Below are 14,043 nucleotides of genomic sequence, written 5' to 3'. Positions count from 1 at the left end.
AATTAAATTAACCTTTCATTCTAACAAATAGAAGCGAGGAAGTTTCTCCTATGTCATGGATGAGAAAGTTAATTATTTTGTATTGTGAAGGAAGGAGATTATTGACGTCTATAAGATCTAACATGACTAAGTAATAAGAGTTGTTGAGATGGGTTTCCACCTCCTCTCTATGGTGAATTTTATGAACATAAAATTTAATAGTCATTTCCTTTTTATTTTCTAAAAAATTCTTGATTCTTCACATTTAAGATAATACTATTAATTTGTTCTATTTTTGTCAGTAAAAGAAAATTATTTTTTATCAAATTATATTAAAAAGATAAGGATCAACCAGCTTGTGGAATACAATAAATAGTAAATCTATAAAAAAAGAATAGCATCAACCAAATTGTAAAGCACCTTCTATACATCATACAATCTCAACCACCAGTCAAAATAATAAAAAACACCTTGTTGAAAACACTAATGTAAGTTAAATAAGGATAGACCAACAAGAGCTTAATTTACAAATTATAGTCATCAACTGGCTAACATTAGCTTTAAAAATCATTAAAGTCTACATCATTGGTTGATTAGAAGATATCAAAATATTCTAAACATGAAGACCTTCCTAATAGAAGCCCCAAACACCTGATTCACATAAATCACAAGGGCCAATAATATTGTAGGATTTCATTTCTACCCCACAATGAAGAAGATATACTTCCCCATAATATTCCTTGACATAAAAGATAAAAATGTCAAAAGTAATGAAATTGTGTAAGATAAGACCCATATACTAATGCTATAAAATCATATATACATAGTAAGCACTTATCAAAATATATCAATAGATGCACAACCCATGCTTTACTTTTAAATTAGTTTAAGATTCTTTTCAACCATTATTATTAATTAGAGAAGTAAATAGTAACATGCAATTATCCCAAAATAGAAAAACACAAATTGTATTGATGTATGCTTCATCATAGATAAACATTATCCATGTATATTTAAACTTGGGCGTTTTCATTCTTATAAAATGTATAGAAATCCCAAATGTAATAAACATACATCAATCACTCCCATCATGTAAGACATATCTTCTATAAACAATTTAGTTTAAATTTTTTGAGTGCCTAGAGGATTATACTCACAAAATTTGAAATGCATGCCTCATTAAACTAATTACATTTCATCATATGAAAATATAGTGGATATAAAAAGTTCAAATGATTGAGAAGATGTCCAAACATTTTTATGTCATAACAACATAAATCTTCCTTTTAACTCAAAATTAATAATGCCTTTGCAATTGTACATTTGGTCATAGGAAGGTTATTTGTCAAAACCTTAAAATACATCATGAAGTCCTATATTCTTTGAATACTAGAATGAAAGAAAAGTTTTCAAATTATTTTGAAAATTGGGAATTTCAATATTCAACTACGATAAATCCATTACATATTGTTGAGAGTGATATTAATTTAACTTAATTCTTATTTCAAAAATTTTAAAAGAGTAAATGGAATAGAATCTTTACATTTCAATTTAGTAATACAGTTATTTTTGATACAAGATTCTAATTATAAATCATCAACAACACTAATTGGTAATAGAAGTACCCAACTATGTATTAACTCACTCATAATTTTTGAGTTTCAATTTAATATAGTATTGATATAAGATTATAATTTTAAATAATCAAGAACACTAATTGATAATAGTACCCAAAAATGTATTAACTCACTCATAAGTTACCATACAAATGCTATTAAAACCACATCATTTTGCATAAGGACCATAATCATAGATATTTGGGTCAAGGTATATGTGATGACTAAGTAGTAGTGCCTTAACTAACAATATGAGAAACATGGTTTTGAAGGAATGTCATCAACCTCAAGGGTAATGGTTATTGCCATGAACTCAAGAATGCAACTCTATCCCTCCATGTAGATTAGGTATGAATATAGGAGAAAAGGAGCAATGTGATTGTTAGAGAAATCAACATAATACTCCTTGTAGTGCCTTTTTATTGTAATGGTTGCCCTTCACATCTTCAATGTCTAAAAGTATGTTTTGCAAATATGAAGATGAAAGGGAATTCCATATATTACTTGAGCTACAATATTCCAAACCTATTCAAGCCAATCTCATCATGCTGTGTTGATAAACTTTGAATGGATGGATGCTACAAATTGAAAATGTGGAAGTTGATAGAGATGTTTTGATAATGTTTGAGCCTAAAATATGTGACATACATTCCTTCATAAATATCCTTCTACAAAAATTTAAATTCAGCAATATGAAGAAAACATATGATAGATTGAAGACCCACTTTTCCATATAAAAAAGAATGGAAACAAAAGACTATCAGATTCTCGCAATCCAAAGATCTTTACAATTTGCTAAACATGAATCACAAATGGAAAAATGCATTGGAAGGATCCTGGGTTTTATGAAATGACAACATGCATACTACATTATGAAGATTTTGAACCAGAAAAGAATTTTTTTTTTTGTTTTTTAGTGAGGATGGTGATGCATAGTGAGCAATTTGAGTTGGATGTTTAGAAAAAAAATATTATTTATATTTTGAAGTTTGTGATGTTGCATAAAATCAGAGTAATTTTATATATGATTTAAAAGACAAAGAAAGCATGGAGATATTCTTTTAATGCAAGTTAAGTAAAGCAATTTGGTTGTATAAATGTAAGATTGATGGAAAAAAAACATCTATTGTATTGTAACATTTGTAGATTTTTCCCACACTTGGGTATATCTATGCTATTCTATGTGTGATTGGCTTTTGTTATTTTTTCTTAGCTATTATTTCTCGTCATTTAACCTTTAGTATGATTTTTATAAGTCAGATAGAGCTTCTATTCTACAAATTTGTTGTAACTTTAATTTGCAGTTAGGTTATAAGAAATCAAAATAGTATTAGAGTGACATTGGGTAAAATGAGAAATTGACATAGTATCTTGGAGCTCTAAAATTTAAATACAACGCCAAGATTTGTGATAGGATTTTAGAAGTGAAAATTTTGATTTTTATGTCTGGCTTCTTTTTGTGGCTATGAAAACTAGTGTTTGATATGAGGATAGACTTGAGCACACATCTAACTTCCTATGGTTGAATTTTCAAATTACATGTATTCTCAAGGAGAAAAAAATATGAATATATGATAGTAAAATAGTGACACCACTAGTAAATGGTATGATTAATTTAGGTTCTTGTGAAGTCAAGGAGGCCAAGTCTCAAAGAATCATTATCATTATTGTTGGAGTAATGGATCATTTAATTCCTCATCTATTGGGGGAAGACACTACTTAGGAGATGTGGGATACACTCACAAGACTTTATTAGAATGACTACCAAAGTGGTAAGATAATACTGAAGGAAAAATTATATAATACCAAGATATCCAAAGCTAAGAATTTGACATCATACTTTCCCAAGATGACACAAGCTAAAGATAAGTTGGCTACTATTGGATAGATAGTTATTGAAGATTATTTGGTGTGTATGAAATTGAATGGTATTTTGAAGCACTAGGAATTTTTTGTGAAGTGCATTACCAACTGAGATCAACTACCTGATTCAATAAGAATTTGGGATGGTTTTGTTTAAGATGAAATATTTGAAGGTACTAATTGGGGAGGCTAGATAAAGAAGGGTCAAGATGAAGAAAATATTTCTCTTGCTAGAAAGGGTAAGAAGTTATCTAATTAAGGGGAAAACAAAAGGTTCTTCTTCTAAGAGTAGGAAGAAGAAAGATCTAACCAAGATAAAAATATTTTTTCTACCATCAAATGGGTCACTATGCCAATCAATTCTTGAATAAGAATAAGAAAAATAAGGACAATTAGATGAAGTAGGTTGTTGCTATGACTAAGGTGGATGAGTTTGCATCGTGATTTAAGAATACATTTTTCATCATATCTTATCTCTCAAATTTAGTTTCCAATCTAAGTTTGGTGTATTTATAGCGAGTCTTCTTACCACATGACTAGAGTTGGAGATTGTTTCACCACGTTGGAGGAGAAGAAGATAGATTTTTATAGTCAAATTTGAGATGATGCCAAGCACCATGAAACTATTAGTGTAAAAAATTATTATTTATGCTTTACTTAAGTTAACTTAGGTTAAATGCATTATTTTATTATTTATTTGGTTAGACACCTTGGAGTATGCATGCTCATATGAGTTTTTATGTTGACAACATAGGAGTCTGCAACTCTAATTTAGCACATGGTGTCTACAACACTAGAGTTTGCATAAATAACTAAGGCATCATGTAGACAACACAGTTGTTTGCACTATTATACTAGCACATGTTGTCTACAACATAATTGTACATGGTATACCTTTTTAGGCTTATCCTCTCATTATTGCACTAACTCCTATGCTTAATGGAGGATAACCCACACCTGGTGGACATGTGCCTGGTTGTATGACTTATCATGTTGCTAACTCCTAGGAAAACTAGATGCATCATAGAGGCCTTTATATACAAGCACCTCTAGTGTACTATACAATCAATTGAATATCATATTGTTATTCTGATCATACTCTATTGGTCTTTTGTGCTAGTCATTATGCTTCTTGGTCTTGGGTGAATTTTTCCCTAAGGAAAATTCTTATAGAAACTGGTGTTGACACTATCAAGTTTTAGAGGGCTTTTGAAAAGACCTTTTTGGTGGAGGATGTGGTGTATGTCTATGGCATGATAAAAGATTTGATTTTAGTTTCTACTTTGAAATTCAATGATACATTGTAACCTTCAAAAGGGGGAAATTCCATATTCCTCCAAACGATTTCAAATTTACAATAGTATTGGAGCTAGGCATGATAGCTTGTTTCATTTATGGATTGAGCCATCTAAATTGGGAAGCATCCATAGAGGTAAAGGAGAATTGTGGCATATGAGAATAGTTCATCTTCATCATGGATCACTTAATGTACTCAAGGAAATAGTGATGGGGCTTCCTTAGATGAAGACAAAAAATAATGAGGTGTGAAAGGGTTGTACTCTTTGGAAATATGACAAGACTAATTTTCCAATTAATGACATTAGCATTGAAACTATTAATGGGAAACAAGATACTAAGAGGGAGGATGGGGGGTGGGTGAATCAAGATCTACAATACTTTTTATTGATAAAATAATTTGCACCTAATCCATCTCATACCTCAAATCTTATACCATATAAATATAAACATGTAATGTTGAAATGAAATCTATCTAAGCATGACATCCATGAAAATAATCAACACATAACACAATGATTTTGGTTACCTAGAAACACCTCAAGTTAAAGGTAAAGCTAGGGTGGGGATGAAACCCACAAATCCTCACTATTGCAACAACAAAGTTAGCCTATTAGGGTTATAATTTTGATCATATCAAATGATCTACCTTGTGAGATATTTTATCTATTAAAAGAATGTAAGACTTTTAATTCTTGCCTTGTTAAAGGATTTTACTCTTACAATCAAGGAAGGACTTTGTTAAGATATTTTCCCTAACTCAATCTGTTAAAATTTATTTGATACCTAACCCTTTAGTCTCCTCTAAAAGCTTATTATGGATTTCCTCTCTTCAAAATCTAAATTTGATCTCCTTTTCTAATATCTTTGTTATATCCTTCATTGCTTTGGTTGCACTATCTGAAATCCTTTCAGACTTAGCCTTCGTTCCATCTATATTTAGCTTGTTCACTCCTTCACTTTGCTTCCATTCACATACATACTTGTCTCTCTTTGATCCTAGGGTAGGAACCCTTCTTAAATAGATAATCCTATAAATTTCTAGATTAGGATCAATGATCCATATTTCATCCTCTTGTCATTTTCCATTTTGATTTTATTATTGGTTAACCTTATTGTTTAGGGATTAATGCCATCTGACAAAACACATAATCTCCTTCTTAATTATCTCTAAAATCTTTAAATTTCATGTAGAAGTTTGCTAAAATGATTTACATAATTTTTTTTCCAATTATAAACTCATATGTCAATACTGGTTTACTCGACACTTGAATGTTCTAACAATCAATCATAACTAACATTCATGTTGTCACTTGGCTTCGATACACTGGACATATTATGTTCACTTGGCAATAAATGAATTTTTACTTTCTTGGTATCAACTATGTTATTCAACTTACATTCCTGATTGGTCTCAGTTGGGGTGCTCAACAACCTTTGACTTTCTTGACATGTGATGACAAGTAAACAAGTCCTTTGTAGCCTGACCTTCTCTAGATGGATTTATCTTAGTGATGACTGTCCAATGTTGCCTTGGAAATGACTAAGTTTTTGACACTAATAGGCAACTTAGTCTTAGAGTTTGACACTAATAGGAAACTTAGTCTTAGATTTTGACACTAATAGGCAACTTAGTCTTAGAGATCAACAATCTCCCCCTTTGACACTAGTGGCAAAAATACTTTGTCATGACTTTTCTTACCATGCAAAAATAGTACTCCCCCTAAGACTATAACTCACTCTTCAAAAAAAAATAAATTAATCTCTGCTATATAGTATACACATGTCTGTAATATCTAATGTTGTTCCATTTGATAGTGTTGTCTATGATTTATGTCACCTTCTATATTTCCCCTTTCTCTTATGTCTCATGTATATATTTCCCCTTGTTATCTCTAGATATTTCCCCCTTGTTTTTGTCACTTATGGCTTGGGATTTTCTGGGATTATATCATACTTATCAAAAAATGCTTGGTGAGTAGCCAAAATTTCTTCAAGTCCTTTATTCAATCTATCTCTAGAATATTCCATGACTTGAATATGTATCTCTATCTTGGCATCTAGATAAATTAAGCTCTCAACATTTGAAAGATGTGTGTCTTTCTTCAATAAAATCTAAGCTATAGATAATTCTTGTTGAATAATCTCCAAATGTGGTAGTAGAATTAATTGCATAGAAATCAATGTGTTCCTTATGTCATTGTCTCTAGCCAGTAACTTAGCTAACCTGTATTGACCAAATGTTAAGTTATTATATGAAGTTGATCTTGAACTTGCGTTCTTTCCCAATGAATGTGAATATGCCTTCATATCTACCTAAATCATATCAATCAGTTGTTGATTCTCCAATGTCAAGAACTCAGCATGATAAAGCTTCATATATAACGAATAAATAATTTTTAAAATGTTCTCCAACTATTTGACTAAATTAGAAATTTCTACTTGTCTATTTACAAGTTCCCTAGAGACTTCCTCCAAAACTTTGTGCTCAAACTTAGACCATTGAATAAATTTATCATTGGTCTCAATATCATCTTTTTGAACTTTGTCAATCATGTACACTAACTAATCTAAAATTGGATGCTAACTATCAATGTCAGTGATTCCAAATGCATCAACAAAAATGTGTTTAATGTTATGTAGTACATGTTTCTTTTTGTGATCTCTTCTTAGTTGTTCTTGCTTTGCCTTATGACTCAGTAAAGTTTGCAAGTCTTGCATTTGTTCCAATGTCAAATTATTTAAGTCATACATGGGTAAAGTAATTACCTCATATAGACTTATTGACTCTTTTTTCATCTCATTTGATTGTACCATTATCGAGGATCAAGGGTTTGTATCATTGGGTAGTGATATTTATAATTGTTTACCCTTGTCAATCAATCTAGATACCTATTTGTGCTCCTATTGAGTAAACATAACCTACTATTTAGGTGTAATAGTTAGTATCTCAACTAACTTGGCACTTAGTAGTTGTATAAGAGCTTGCATAGCCTCTTGTTCCTTGGGTTTTTTGTCTTCATATATTGTTTCTTTTTCCTTCTCTACTTCAACCTTCTTAACTGCATGGCCCATTGGGATATAAGTGAATTTTAGAAACACAATTATAGCCTTGCCTTATTGCTTGGCACTTGAATCGACAGTAACCAATGAAGGAAACTATCAATTTTGGAACTCTCAATCCTTGGATAATCCTTGATTTTTAGTAATAATAGATTGGTACTTGGTAGAGATGTATCTAATTCAACATCTCTTAGGTCTTCTTCAGTCAACACATTTTAATCATGTGGGGATGAATCAAGAATGTCCTCAATTGTGACAACATCTTGTTATTCATATCAATCTACCAACTACCCTATTTCCTCTGCAATTTTTTCAACATCTACTACATCATCCTCTTCTTCATTAACTTCTCCACCTCTTTCTTCTCCTTCATTGTCTTCTCTATCAGTCGATGGAATAAGCAACTTAAATGCTTCCTTCCATATATTTATGCTCTCTTGCTCAACTTCATGACCTTTATCCATCGAAAATTTATAAGCCCTCTCCTTAGGCATAAATTTTTTCACAAAATCTTTCAGGGCTATAGATACATGTGTCTTCTCTAAACTAGGCATTGTTTGTGCTAACTTGGTCTCCCTAGTTTGTCTTCCAATGGATAATGCCCACTTCCACTTAGCATCAACTTTATTATACAAATTTTTAGGAATGCCTTGTCCTAACTCTATAGGTGTCGATTTGAATTGTATCATCATATCTATCATATATTTTTCAATCTTCTCTTGGTCTTCTTTACTTAAAGAATCAAAATTAATGTCTTTCAATCCTATCAAACTCACTAAATCACTAATCACTTGACATACCTTATCCATAGTCATTGGATTTGGTCTCAACATAATCTGAAGTTGTCTCAGATTGTCAGACTAAGTTTCTTCATCATCTTCTTCCTCCTACGTTACAACCAATTTTCTCTTTGGCCTCTTAGATAGAATTGTTTTTGACAAACAAGTTGGTTTTCTCTTTGGTAGACTTTCTTTTAGTTTTACAACCAGGGGTTGCACTATCTTTGACGTTATTAGTAATCTTCTTTTCATCCCTTGGTGTGTGACAACCTTCTACACAACTTTCTTGAGATTTTCTTTAACCTTTGGATCGACAATTATTATTTTCTTGTACTTTGTTTCCTTGAGCTTGACAAAAGCTAGCTCTTTGCCTTTGGATTCCTGGGTTCAGCTGTATGTTCAGATCCTTCCGCTTCATCATTTTTTCCCTCAAGACCTTTGATTTTCTTTATCATTTTCTTATCTTTCTTGGGATCACTTATCTCTGTACCCATTTGATCCTTTATTGTGTTATATATGTCAGATGGCTCGAAATTTACATTAATATCCTTTGACAAAAGTATAGTCATTGTTGTTGTGACTTCATCAACATTTATCTCATAAGACATTGACCTTAACCACACAAGTCTAGGTACTACACCTGATCTAGGGGAAATCTTCACCAAAAATTGAAGTATCTCCAAAACTCCAACAAATAGCATTAGTTTAAAGTCCTAAATTTTTTTCTCCAAATGTAATTTGAATGGGTGGAAAAGGATTTTGTACGCTCGAGATATGGCCAGACAAAGTTGGGTCAAACCTTGAGCCAAAGATCATCAAAAAGGAAAAATTTCAAACTCTCCAAAATTGGTCGAAGTTGGTGCCAAATTGGAGATCTCATCGAGAGCTTTCCAGAAATGTTTGTTTCATCGAAATTGGACTCCATACACAAAAGTTATGTGCAGTCAAAGTTAGTTAACCAAAATGAATGATGATGTGGCTTATCTGTATGGTAACATTGTAGACTTCAAAGGTGACACAGGTCACTGATGTGGCATTTCAAGGAAATAATGTGGTGCCATGTGTAAGAAAAGTAGCCATGTGGCACCTGAATTAATTGGCAAAGTTGATTTGATGAATCATTCACAAGTTGACATGGCATCATCCATGTGGCATGGGAAGGTCTCCACATGGTGCAGAGTCATGGATGCCAATTTGAAGGTCTGTGGCTGAGGTCGAACCCATGACCACCACCAAACAAAATTGGGTGTCAACCATTGGGTCACGCTGAGTTCTCAATATCTATTTGTCAAAACTCTTATTTAACTTTTGAATGCCACCAAACACTTGTAGAATGGCCACTGACAGGGGTTGAAACCCCGACCCCGCAGATCCTAAAATTACTAAATGCCAACTCATGTGGGTTAGGATATTAATAGAAAATGTTTAATTTAAGCTATAACCAAATGCCACACCTACCTTAAAATAGCCTTTTGAGGTTATTTGGTTAATTATTTAACCCCCAAAATTGTATAAATGCCAAAATGTAAAAATGGCAAGGGAGTTTATTCAAAAGCGGTGTTTTGTTTTATATCCTATTATTAAATTAATTTCTTTTGAGCCAATTTAGGAAAATTATTTTGTATAAAAGGGGGGGGGGGGGTGGGTAGGATGTCATTTGGAAGTAATGGAAACTAAAGGAGAAATTATGCAGATGATGAGAGAGAGTTTGTGAATACAGAGACTAGGTCATTTTTCCTGCACATAGATGAATTTTGTTGCTTGTGCTTGAAGGGAATTATAACAAATCACTTGTATTGATTTTTTGGAGTTAATTGGATTGGTCCCCCTATTAGAGCTAGACTTGGAGATGTATTCCTTTTGAGATGAACTCCGAAATCAAATGTGTTGTGTCTCTAGCTCTCTTTCTATCATTTCATTCTGTGTTTTTCTTATTTGCAATTACGTTAATTTTCTTTAGTAAAGATTTAAAATTAACTTTATGTAATTGGTTAACATTTTTTTTAATAGTATTAGATCCTAGAAATTAGATCAAATTTGGTATCAGAGCTTTGGTGGACTAGTATTGCAAATTTGAATGTTAACAAGATCTAGGTTGAACCAAGGCAAAGGTGATCTTGAAGAATATAATCCTGAGATTGGAAAATGAAGAGTTAGTCCATTGTTCCAGATGGAAGATAAAGTTGGTGGACAAGGTTCAAAAGACCAAAGTATCTAGAAGACCCTTTAGAATTTGCAGATAATGGTAGAAGTTTTGGTATGAGAAAGAGAAGACAAGATGTGAAGGCATGTAGCTTGTGATGAGAAAGGGAAAAAGAAAGGTGCTGATGATGATTCTTATTATGAGCCTCCAAATCCTCCCTCTTCTCCCTCTTCTACACATTCTGAGTCTTCTAATATTTTTAAAGGTGAAAATAAGTCTCAAGTTATGTCGGATGTAAAGTTTGACTTGCCAAAATATTGTGGGGAGTTAAATGCCAAGAAATGAGATGACTGGATTCAACAAGTAGAGGTCTACTGTAGAGTCCAAAACCTTGTAGATGATGTTGATAGAATTCAGTTAGCTACTCTTCAGTTAGGTGGTGTAGCTCTAACTTCATGGGAGAGTAGGACCCAGCATAAAACTTCACAACATCGTAAGTTCAATATGTCTTAGTCAAAATTTGTTAGTGCTTTAAAGAAGCAATTCTACCCCCTAGGCCATATGTGGCAGTTAATGATGAGCTGGAAACATTTTAGGCAAGAGAAAGGTCAAACTGTCCAAGAATACACCCATGAATTTTGTAAAAGGGCTATTTCATTAAATGTCCCATTGTATACCTAGGAGACTTTACTCAAGTATATAGGTGGTCTTCATTCTTACCTAAGACACTCTATTCTCATCCTAAATCATTGTAATTTGGATGAAGTATGTGTCTAGGTAACACATTTAGAGTTAAGAGGTAAGGGTACTTTCATTGATAGGTCTAATAAAAAGTTGTCTAAGTCTGAGAAAAATTCCAAAGGCAAAGGGAAGGGTAAAAAGACAACTATAGTAAAGAAAGAGGGTGAGAAACCCACATGCTCACATTGCAAGAAAGAAGGGCATTATGATTCTAAGTGTTGGAATCTACATCCTAAAAAGAGGCCAAAGCGATTTTGTGGAAATAAAGGCAAACAAAAGACTACTACTATAGCTTAACAAGATCTTGGATCTGACTCCAAAGATGAAACAAAGATCATTGCTACTAGAATCCAAGGTAAAGGAAAAGGTATTTCTCTTTTATTAGCTACCAGTTCTTCTAGCATAAGTGCAAGTACAAGTAAAGACTCTTCTCCTAAGAATGATAAGAAAAGGAATGAATTATTTCACATTCGAGTTGTCATCAAGAAAAATAAGGTTGATACATTATTTGATATGGGTTCTCAAGTTAATTTTATATATGAGGAAATTTTTAAGAAGCTCAATCTGACTACAACACCTCATCCAAAGCCATATCCCGTCTGATGGATTTGCAATGATGTGCAATTACAAGTAACCAAGCAATGTAAGTTAAGATTTGCTATCACTACAAACTTTGTAGATGAGGTAGAAGCTAATGTAATGCCTCTAGATATTTATGGTCTTGTACTTGGGAGTCCTTATTTATATGATCGATAGGCTATCTTCTATAGGGGGGAAATAAGTATCATCTATTTAAAGATAAAATTGAATACATTGTACGGGCACATAAGGTTAAGACTAATTTGGCACTAGTTAATGCTGGTTAGATGAAAAGGTTAGTCAACTCTAGTAATAGTTTTATGTTGATGATTATAAAAGAGGTGACTTGTTTCAAGAACTAAAGGGATTGCCTCCCAAAAGAGAGATACAACACGAAATTCAATTGTAGCTAGAAGCACCACTTCCTAATATCGACATGTACCGTCTATCAGTCTTGCAAAATGAAGAAATCAAGAAACAAGTTCAAGATCTTGTTGAGAAAAGAATTATCTAGCCTATTAATTCTACTTGTGGTTCTCCTATCATGTTGGTTCCAAAGAAAGATGGGACTTGGAGAATGTGCATTGACTACAGGGCTTTGAACAAGATAACGGTAAAGAATAGGTACCCTCTTCCTAGAATTGATGATTTACTTGATTAGTTGAAACATGCAATTTATTTCACTAAGCTAGAATTACGTAGTGGATATCATCAGATAAGAATAGCAAAAAATGATATTTGGAAAATTGGTTTTAAGAAAAAACAAGGACTTTATGAGTGGTTGGTTATGCCATTTGGGCTTTGTAATGCACCAGCTACATTCATGAGAGTCATGAATGATGTCTTTCATCCTTTTATTGATGATTTTGTCATTGTCTATCTAGATGATATTCTTGTATTTAGTAAGTCTTGGGATTATCATGTAATTCATGTAAAAAAAGTACTTGATGTATTGAGAAAAGAAAAACTCTATGTAAAGATGTCAAAATGTGAATTTGTAAGGACATCCTTAGTGTACTTAGGCTATGTCGTAGGAAATGGTAAATTGAAAGTAGACCCTGCGAAGGTCAAATGTATTGTAAAATGGCCTAAGTCAAGTACAATTACAGAAGTAAGGAGCTTTTTAGGTGAAATTCAATACTAGAGAAAGTTCATTGCAAACTTCTCTTATATTGCATCACCGTTGCACACATTGATCAATACCAAGGTAGATTTTTAGTGGGGAGGTCCACAACAAAAGGCTTTTAACACTTTGAAGGAAAAGTTGAGCACTGCACCAATTCTAGCTTTACTAAATTTACATCAACCATTTGAGATTGAGATAGATACAAGCGGGTTTTCCATGGGATCTATGCTCGTGCAAGGAGGTAAACTAGTCTGCTACCACTCTGAAACTTTTTTAGGAGTAGTAACTAACTATCTTACTTATGATAAGGAACTTTATGATTTAGTTCAAAGTGTTAAAAAATGGAAGCACTATTTAATGGGAAAGGAAACTGTAATCCACACTGATCACCAACCACTACAATATTTGCACTCACAATCTAATTTGCAACAAAGTAGGCATTTTAGGTGGATGGGTTTTCTACAATAGTTTCATTTGGTAATTAAATATAAGAATGGTTCCCATAACAAAGTAGCAGATATGCTCTGTAGGCCTCTTGTTAAGAATGCTTTGATAATCATTCATAATAGTTCTATGGTTCATGAAAGTTTTTAGGAGCAATATGCTAATGATGAGAACTTTAAGAATATCTATGCAACTTTAATACAGGGTAAACATGTGGAAGAGAAAGATTACTATGTGCAGAATAATTTGTTGTACCACTTGGGAGAACTATGTATTCCTAAAGATGAACAGGCACATGTAATCCATGAAGTAGAAACCTCTTTGATTGTAGGGCATTTTGAGGTAAGTAAGACATTAGCTCAATTGCAGAAATATTTTTATTGGACTCATATGCAAGAAACAATCATCAAGTAT

Source organism: Cupressus sempervirens, chromosome 11 (genome assembly GCF_028749045.1).
Source record: "Cupressus sempervirens isolate cs-2001-9-10 chromosome 11, ASM2874904v1, whole genome shotgun sequence".
Lineage (NCBI taxonomy): Eukaryota > Viridiplantae > Streptophyta > Pinopsida > Cupressales > Cupressaceae > Cupressus > Cupressus sempervirens.
The sequence above is the reverse complement of the archived record's forward strand: the minus strand, read 5'-3'. Positions refer to the sequence as shown.